Source organism: Schistocerca cancellata, chromosome 8 (genome assembly GCF_023864275.1).
Source record: "Schistocerca cancellata isolate TAMUIC-IGC-003103 chromosome 8, iqSchCanc2.1, whole genome shotgun sequence".
NCBI classification, from domain to species: Eukaryota; Metazoa; Arthropoda; class Insecta; order Orthoptera; family Acrididae; genus Schistocerca; species Schistocerca cancellata.
The window spans coordinates 528434567-528443751 of NC_064633.1; the positions used below are offsets into that span (position 1 = coordinate 528434567).

Here is a 9185-nt window from a genome sequence, read left to right on the forward strand (position 1 = left end):
CTGAGGCTATTCTTTCATTTGTATCCATTGTTACGATATTTTTACTGTTGAAAAGTGATCCAAGATATTTAAACTGGAGAACTTTTCTGAATTTAGAATGTTCGTCAATTTCAAAGTAAGGATTTGGGTTTATGACTCGATCTATTTCCATATATTCGGTTTTCTCTTGGTGAATCAAAAGCCCGATTTTGCTGGCGCTCTGCCTGAGAGATCTGTACATGTCTTTCAGTTCTTCTTCAGTTTCACTCAGAACACTATATCATCTGCATAAGCCAGGAGTTTTACTTCACTGTGTTCGAATCAGAGGCCATTTTATAGATGTAAATTGCTCTCCCGAACCACTTTCTCTAATGCAAGATTGAAGAGGACACATGAAAGAGCGTCTCGCTGTCGTAAGCCTGTTTTAATTGGAAAGGTGGAGGATATGGATCCTCTGAACTTCACTGCTGCCTGGGAGCCATCCATGCACAGTTGTATCATCTTAATGATTTTACTGGGTATACTAAATTCTCGTAAGGTGTTGTAGAGGCTGCTTCTGTGGATTCTATCGTAGGCTCGTTGGAAGTCAATGAAGAGACAGTGGATGTTTTTGTTAAATTCCCAGTATTTCTCAAAGATCTGTCGTATAGTAAACACATTATCAGTTGTGGAGCAGTTTGCTCGAAATCGAGCCTGGTAATCTTGAATAATGTTTTCTGCGTAAGGTTAAGTTTTTACAGAATGGTCATTGACAGGAATTTGTATGTTATGTTCAGCAAACTGATTCCTCTCTAATTTCCATATTCCATTCTGTTTCCTTTCTTGTGTATGGGACAAATTATTGCAGTTTTCCAATCTTCGGGCAGCGTTTCAATTTTCGAGATCATTGTGATAAGGTTATAAATTTCTTTGTGTAGTTCGCTTCCGCCCTCTTTTAACATCTCTGCTGATATCTGGTCCTCGCCTGCTGCCTTGTTGTTTTTGAGCTTCTGAATGGTGTGGATCACTTCCTGTTCTGCGATTCTACAATCGTCACTATTAATGCTGTCACTCTCAGACATTGCGTAATTGAAGGTTATGTGAAAAGTAATGCCTCTGAATTTCTTATGTGAAAACTCTCAAAGTTTTTTTAAATAAAACAAACTGCATCAACATTCTACATCTTCTTCCTTCATGTCTAAATATTTTCTTCTCATCCAGGCGACGGACTCGTTTCTCCCAACGAGAGACCGGTTTGTTGATATTGTCACAGTAGAAATTTTGACTGTGTTAACGGAGCCACAACCTCACCTCTGCTTGCACCTCTTCATTACTGTCAGAGTGAAGTCGTCGAAGGTGGTCGTGAAGTTTCGGAATCACATGAAAATTGCATGGGGCCAAGTCGGGACTGCTCGGAGGATGATCGATGACAGTGAACACAAGGCGTCGGTGTCTCAGCGGTCGTGTGTGATCTGGCATTGTCATGCTTCATGTGTGGACGAACTCTTCGAATTCGAAACTCGATTACAGCGGGCTGTTTCTCAGGCACCGGCATAGTTACGTGACATACCACTATGTTACATACTACAACTGGGAGCCTTCTAGTGGCAGAGGGCCAACGGGCTTGCCGCAATGGTAGCACCGGTTCCCGTCAGATCACCGAAGTTAAGCGCTGTCGGGCTGGGTTAGCACTTGGATGGGGGACCATCCGGTCTGCCGAGCGCTGTTGGCAAGCGGGGTGCACTCAGTCCTTGTGAGGCAAACTGAGGAGCTGCTTAATTGAGAAGTAGCGGCTCCGGTCTCGGAATCTTACATACGGCCAGGAGAGCGGTGTGCTGACAACATGCCTCTCCATATTCGCATCCAGTGACGCCTGTGGGCTGAAGATGATACGGCGGCCGGTCGATACCTTTGGGCCTTCATGGCCTGTTCGGGAGGAGTTAGTGGCAGAGGGCTGCAAATACGTAGACATGAAGAATATAGATTAGAATGTTAACAGAGTTTATTTTAAAAAAGCTTTAAGAGTTTTCACATACGAGGCGTTACTTTTCGGCACACCCTTGTACTTCTAATTTAAGTGTTAGAATGTCATTTCTGAAGAGGCTCATCTTGTACAGACACGAAACGTAGGCGAGATGAGAACAGAATGTAACCTTTTGAATAGTGATGCTACGGATGACTCCTGAAGATTATATGGGTAGATTGAGAAAGTTATGAGGAGTCACTGAATCGAATTCAGAGCAAAATAAATGCTTGGCACAACGTGCCTAGAATAAGCGATCGGTTGATGGGACATGTCCTGAGAATGAAGGGGTCGTCAGTTTGAGTTTGTTAATTGAAGGAAATGTGTGTGTGTGTGTGTGTGTGTGTGTGTGTGTGTGTGTGTGTGTGTGCAGTTGATAGGACACGTCCTGAGAATCAAGGAATCGTCAGTTTGGTAATTGAAGGAAATGTGTGTGTGTGGTGTGTGTGTGTGTGTGTGTGTGTGTGTGTGTGTGTGTGTGTGTGTGTGTGTGTGTCTGTGTCTGTGGGTGGGTGGGTGGGTGCGGAGGTGGCAAAAATTCTTAACGGAGACCAAGGGGTGAATAGTCTTCTTTATCGCGTCTAGTCGGCATGTTAATCTGCATTTGGCAATGTTAGTGGTATAGCGTGGCCATATGTCCTTCCTGTCTCCAAAATGTAGACTTCAGGTATCCGCCGAGTTACACATCGTTGGGAGAAATACATCGCTTTGAAGCGCGAATATGTAGCGAAGGACTGTCACCGTCGCCGGCCGGAGTGGCCGAGCGGTTCTAGGCGCTAAAGTCTGGAACCGCGCGACCGCTACGATCGCAGTTTCGAATCCTGCCTCGGGTTAGGATGTGTGTGATGTCCTTAGGTTAGTTAGGTTTAAGTAGTTCTAAGTTCTAGGGGACTGATGACCTCAGAAGTTACGTCCCATAGTGCTCAGTCATTTGACTGTCACCGTCATCACGTTGATGGTCGCGGCTTAGTTTTTGCGAAATGATAATTAAAGTTTAGTGGTTGCTTCTCGTACGTAAGATTACAGCAGCATGAGACGAAGCGGTCGCGACCTAAGTTCGGATCGCCGCAGTTGGAGAGCAGCTCTTCTTACCTTTAAACCAATGGCCGCTTAGGACGGAAGGTGTATCTGGCTGGCTGCCCGGAGCTCTAGAAAGCAGGAAGGCGGGCCCGCCTTTCCCGATCGCGGGGGAGTGAGCGGCGTGCACGCCCGCCGCACGCACGAGGAATGGCGCACGGAGGCGCCGCGCGAATGCAAACGCCTGCTGCCACACGGCCGCCGCGCGCGTGTTTTCACTTTTCGCTATGCCCGGCGTGACGCACGGGCGTGCGCGGCCGCGCGCGCGCAGATATACTCCTAACGGGACAGGACGGCAAAAACAGCTGGCCGCGCGCGCAAGAGCTTCCGACGCAGGCAGGAAGCGAGTCCGCGATAACTTCGCTTTCACTCAGCTCTGCCACAGAACTGCATAACCAGGGCGAAGGCCGTTCCGAATGCACAACGCGTTTATGCCGTTAAAAAGTTTCGAAGCGAAATGTACTGCGAGGACGGCTATGCGAGAGGCGTTCAATGAATTCGAAAGTAAAGTTCTATGTACGACTTGGCAGAAAATCCTAAAATATTTTGGTCTTATGTCAAAACGGTAGGTGGATTAAAACAAAATGTCCAGACATTCTGTGACCAAAATGGTACTGAAACAGAGGTTGACAGACTAAAGGCCGAAATACTAAATGTCTTTTTCCAAAGCTGTTTCACAGAGGAAGACTGCACTGTAGTTCCTTCTCTAGATTGTCGCACAGATGACAAAATGGTAGATATCGAAATAGATAACAGAGGGATAGAAAAACAATTGCCGGCCGATGTGGTCGAGCGGTTCTAGGCCCTTGAGTCAGGAACCGCGCGACCGCTACGGTCGCAGGTTCGAGTCCTGCCTCGGTCATGGATGCGTGTGATGTCCTTAGGTTAGTTAGGTTTAAGTAGTTCTAAGTTCTAGGGAACTGATGACCTCAGATGTTAAGTCCCATAGTGCTCAGAGCCATTTGAACCAAAAACAATCAAAATCGCTCAAAAGAGGAAAGGCCACTGGACCTGATGGGATACCAGTTCGATTTTACACAGAGTACGCGAAGGAACTTGCCCCCCTTCTTGCAGCGGTGTACCGTAGGTCTCTAGAAGAGCGTAGCGTTCCAAAGGATTGGAAAAGGGCACAGGTCATCCCCGTTTTCAAGAAGGGACGTCGAACAGATGTGCAGAACTATAGACCTATATCTCTAACGTCGATCAGTTGTACAATTTTGGAAGATGTATAACGTTGGAGTATAATGACTTTTCTGGAGATTAGAAATCTACTCTGTAGGAATCAGCATGGGTTTCGAAAAAGACGGTCGTGTGAAACCCAGCTCGCGCTATTCGTCCACGAGACTCAGAGGGCCATAGACACGGGTTCCCAGGTAGATGCCGTGTTTCTTGACTTCCGCATGGTGTTCGATACAGTTCCCCACAGTCGTTTAATGAACAAAGTAAGAGCGTATGTACTATCAGACCAACTGTGTGATTGGATTGAAGAGTTCCTAGACAACAGAACGCAGTATGTTATTCTCAATGGAGAGAAGTCTTCCGAAGTAAGAGTGATTTCAGGTGTGCCGCAGGGCAGTAGGTCGTAGGGCCGTTGCTATTCACAATATACATAAATGACCTTGTGGATGACATCGGAAGTTCACTGAGGCTTTTTGCGGATGATGCTGTAGTATATCGAGAGGTTGTAACAATGGAAAATTGTACTGAAATGCAGGAGGATCTGCAACGAATTGACGCATGGTGCAGGGAATGGCAATTGAATCTCAGTGTAGACAAGTGTAATATGCTGCGAATACATAGAAAGAAAGATCCTTTATCATTTAGCTACAATATAGCAGGTCAGCAACTGGAAGCAGTTAATTCCATAAATTATCTGGGAGTAGGCATTAGAAGTGATTTAAAATGGAATGATCATATAAAGTTGATCGTTGGTAAAGCAGATGCCAGACTGAGATTCATTGGAAGAATCCTAAGGAAATACAATCCGAAAACAAAGGAAGTAGGTTACAGTACACTTGCTCGCCCACTGCTTGAATATTGCTCGACAGTGTGGGATCCGTACCAGATAGGGTTGATAGAAGAGATAGAGAAGATCCAATGGAGAGCAGCACGCTTCGTTACAGGATCATTTAGTAATCGCGAAAGCGTTACGGAGATGATGGATAAACTGCAGTGGAAGACTCTGCAAGAGAGACGCTCAGTAGCTCGGTACGGGCTTTTGTCAAAGTTTCGAGAACATACCTTCACCGAAGAGTCAAGCAGTATATTGCTCCCTCCTACGTATATCTCGCGAAGAGACCATGAGGATAAAATCAGAGAGATTAGAGCCCACACAGAGGCATACCGACAATCTTTCTTTGCACGAACAATACGAGACTGGAATAGAAGGGAGAACCGATAGAGTTACTCAAAGTACCCTCCGCCACACACCATCAGGTGACTTGCGGAGTATGGATGTAGATGTAGATGTAGAAGTGAAGCCGCGGCATGATTTTCAGGACGATTGAAAGGCTTGTAACAAAAGCCCGTTTTTACAGGAGCAACTTTCCAGCCTCATTCGACTACTCATGGCGAGTGCGTCTACTGTAGCGGCCCGGCTCTTACAGTGAGGTGGCGAAAGTCATAGGATATCTCCTAATACGGCGTCGGACCTGTTTTTGCCCGGCGTAGTGTATGTTGCTGGTAGTCCCCTGCAGAAATATTGAGTCATGCCGCCTCTACGGCCGTCCACAATTGTGGAAGGGTTGCCGGTGGAAGACTTTGTGCACGATCTGACCTCTCGATTATGTCCCACAAATGTTCGACGCAATTCTAATCGGGCGATCTGGGTAGCCAAACCATTCACTCGAATTGTCCAGAATGTTCTTCAGACCAATGGCGCATAATTATGGCCCAGTGCCACGGTACGTTGTCATCCATAAAAATTCCAGCTCGAAAGTTCGTGTGAGTTGTAACGTGCATTAATAATACTAACACCGGCACCAAATTTCACCAGAGTTCTGCTCAACGCCACCGTGGACGTGTCGCACGAGGGGAAGATCGACACCCCCTCTTACACAGACTTCACCCCATTTTTACGGCTATGCGACGGAGGTCAGAACCACGACACAGAGCGTCCAGATCACGCTGTTTTCGTCTGGGTGGCCGAGCAAAACATTGCAGACTCACCGCCTCTCAGAATCGACACAAAAAAGGCGTCAGGGGGTGGTATAATGGGCCCCAATGAAACAACCCCTTCCCCTGACACGTTGATTTCCAGACATTTCGCGGTCGAAAATGACAGTTAGTCTTGCCATGAGCGACAGGACAATGTTCTCGGCAATGTTCGACACTGCTGCCACCGTCTGGGCATCTCAACCCTACCCTAAAGCCGTCGGCACACGGACCGTGCATCCGAACGTTGAGCGTTGAGCGTGCCGAGTTTCTGACGTCATAGCGTGGAATATCACGCTCGGGAGTCTTTCCGAACGTGCAGAGCAGTATCTGGCATGTCAGATATTCCGAGCGTGCGCCTGAGCGTTGACCAAAGAGATGGCACAACGCCACCTACGTCACATGCACGCCGTCTCCCTTCAGCACAGAGTTGCGAGGCGCCATATTGACATTCATTTCAAGCCTGTACGCATATATGCCGTTTCTGAGCACCAGCAAATTGAGAATCACTGCAAAACCGGTTGTTACGTGTGTGATTCGTTCCAATAAAATAATGAGAAACAGTATATTCGTGGTAGAAGAATTACAGTAACTTGCGTATTATGAGAGTAGGCTATTAGAAGGCAGCGACACACTGAAGATCCACGCAAAACGCATTGTTCTTGGTACAATTTGTTATAATTAAATTTCAATCAGTAACATATCTACCATTAAGCTTTTCAGCGTGGCGTAACAGAATATGATTAAGTACAAAAGATGTGACGTTGGTTTAGCGTAATGAGTAACTACAGTGTCCAGTATAGAATTGTTGGTTGGGGTGGTGGTTCACGTCTTGACCCTTCCAAAATTTTTTTCTAACATTCGCGTTTTTATTATACTTTATTATTAGTTTAATATAAGTATATGTTACAATATTTGATGTTATGTAAATATAGCTTCACCTTTTTTTGAGGGGTGACTTTCTTCGATTGGCTTAATCTACAGGACAGCTTGCGCTACTTGTATATTTTCCTCCTTTTTCTTTTACGCTTCGTAATTCACATGTTGCAAAGATTCTGCTACTGGGTAGAAACAGTGATCAAGCAAGACTGACTTTGGGGTTTTACTAAAATGTGGCAATGATGAAATAATGTTTATCTCATGCGGAGAAGTATTCCAAATTTGTACCGCACTGTTTGTGGTTCAAATGGCTCTGAGCACTATGGGACTTAACATCTGAGGACATCAGTCCCCTAGAACTTAGAACTACTTAAACCTAACTAACCTAAGGACATCACACACATCCATACCCGAGGCAGGATTCGAACCTGCGACCTTAGCGGTCGCGCGCTTCCCGACTGAAGCGCCTAGAACCGCTCGCCCCGCACTGTTTGTAATCGAACTTTTATAAGCCTGTGTCCTTATTGATTGGACATTGTACTTTCCTTTTCGTGGACGATGGAGGAAATGTGCGTTTTAATAGAGCTAACGTGGGAATTTTACGCACGCCCGTTGAGTAAACAGTGTGATTTACGAACTAGAAACATTCCGCAGCTGCCGCTGGAGTGCGTTGCGATCGCGTATACCACGTTGGGGCCCACGTACCGTATGCACAAGTCGCATCGTTCCTGAGCGTTCAGCAGCACGTTGAACTTGGCACGCTCAACGTTAACGTTCGACAGCACGGTCCGTGTGCCGACGACTTAAGGACACGGCAGGTGTGAGCGTACAAGCTGTGGCGGGAGTTTAGAGCGGCAGTTTCCCGCCGCCGAGTACGTGGCTGGCGGTTGCTACGGGCCCGTGGCGGGCGGCTAGCATTAAGCCGTCGGCACACGGACCGAGCATCCGAGCGTTGAGCGTGCCGAGTTTCTAACGTCATAGCGTGGACTAGCACGTTCGGGAATCTCAGATATTCTGAGCGTGCGTCTGAGCGTTGACCAAAGAGATGGCACAACGCCACCTACGTCATACGCACGCCGTCTCCCTTCAGTCCAGAGTGGTGAGGCGCCATATTGGCATTCATTTCAAGCCTATATGTATATCTGCCGTTTCTGAGCACCAGCAAATTGAGAATCACTGGAAAACCCGTTGTTAACTCTGTGATTCGTTTCAATAAAATAATGAGAAACATAATATTCGTAGCAAAAGAATTATTGTAACTTGCGTATTATGAGAGTAGGCTATTTGAAGGCAGCGACACACTGAAGACCCGCCCAAAACGCGTTGTTCTTGGTACAATTTGCTATAATTAAATTTTAATTAGTAACATATCTACGATTAAGGTTTTCAGGAAGGGTAAGATAATATGATTAGATGCCCTGTTAGTGTACTTGGTTTAGCGTAATGAGTAGCATCACTGTTTTGTTTTGAGTTGTTTGTTGGGCAGTCTGGAGCAGCGCGTCCGCTACGGTCGCAGGTTCGAATCCTGCCTCGGGCATGGATGTGTGTCATGTACTTAGGTTAGTTAGGTTTAAGTAGTTCTAAGTTCTATTGGACTGAAAAAGTCCCATAGTGCTCAGAGCCATTTGAACCATTTGTTTGTTGGGGTGGTGGTTCGCGTCTTGATCTTTCCAAATTTTTTTCCTAACATTCGCGTTTTTATTAGGTTCTGATACTTTACTATTAGTTTAATATAAGTATGTACTATAATATTTGATTTTATGTAAATATAAGTTCACCTTTTTTGAGGGGCTTAATCTACAGAACAGCTTGTGCTACTTGTATAAAGATATTTTGCTCATTTTTCTTTTACGCTTCGTAGTTTACATGTTGCAAAGATTCTGCTACTGGCTAGGAACAGTGATCAAGTAAGACTGACCTTGGGGTTTTACTAAAATGTGGAAATGATAAAATAATGTTTATCTTATGCGGAAAAGTATTCCAAATTTGTACCGCACTGTTTGTAATGGGACTTTTATAAGCCTGTGTCCTTATTGATTGGACATGGTCCTTTCCTTTTCGTGGACTATGGAGGAAATGTGCGTTTTAATAGAAC

The 9185-nt window shown here is 45.8% G+C and overlaps 1 pseudogene; it reads left to right on the plus strand.

Moving 5' to 3' along the window:
* The first annotated feature begins 1572 nt into the window (after positions 1-1572).
* On the plus strand, positions 1573-1690 carry LOC126095886 (5S ribosomal RNA; annotated as a pseudogene).
* The last annotated feature ends 7495 nt before the right edge of the window (positions 1691-9185 follow it).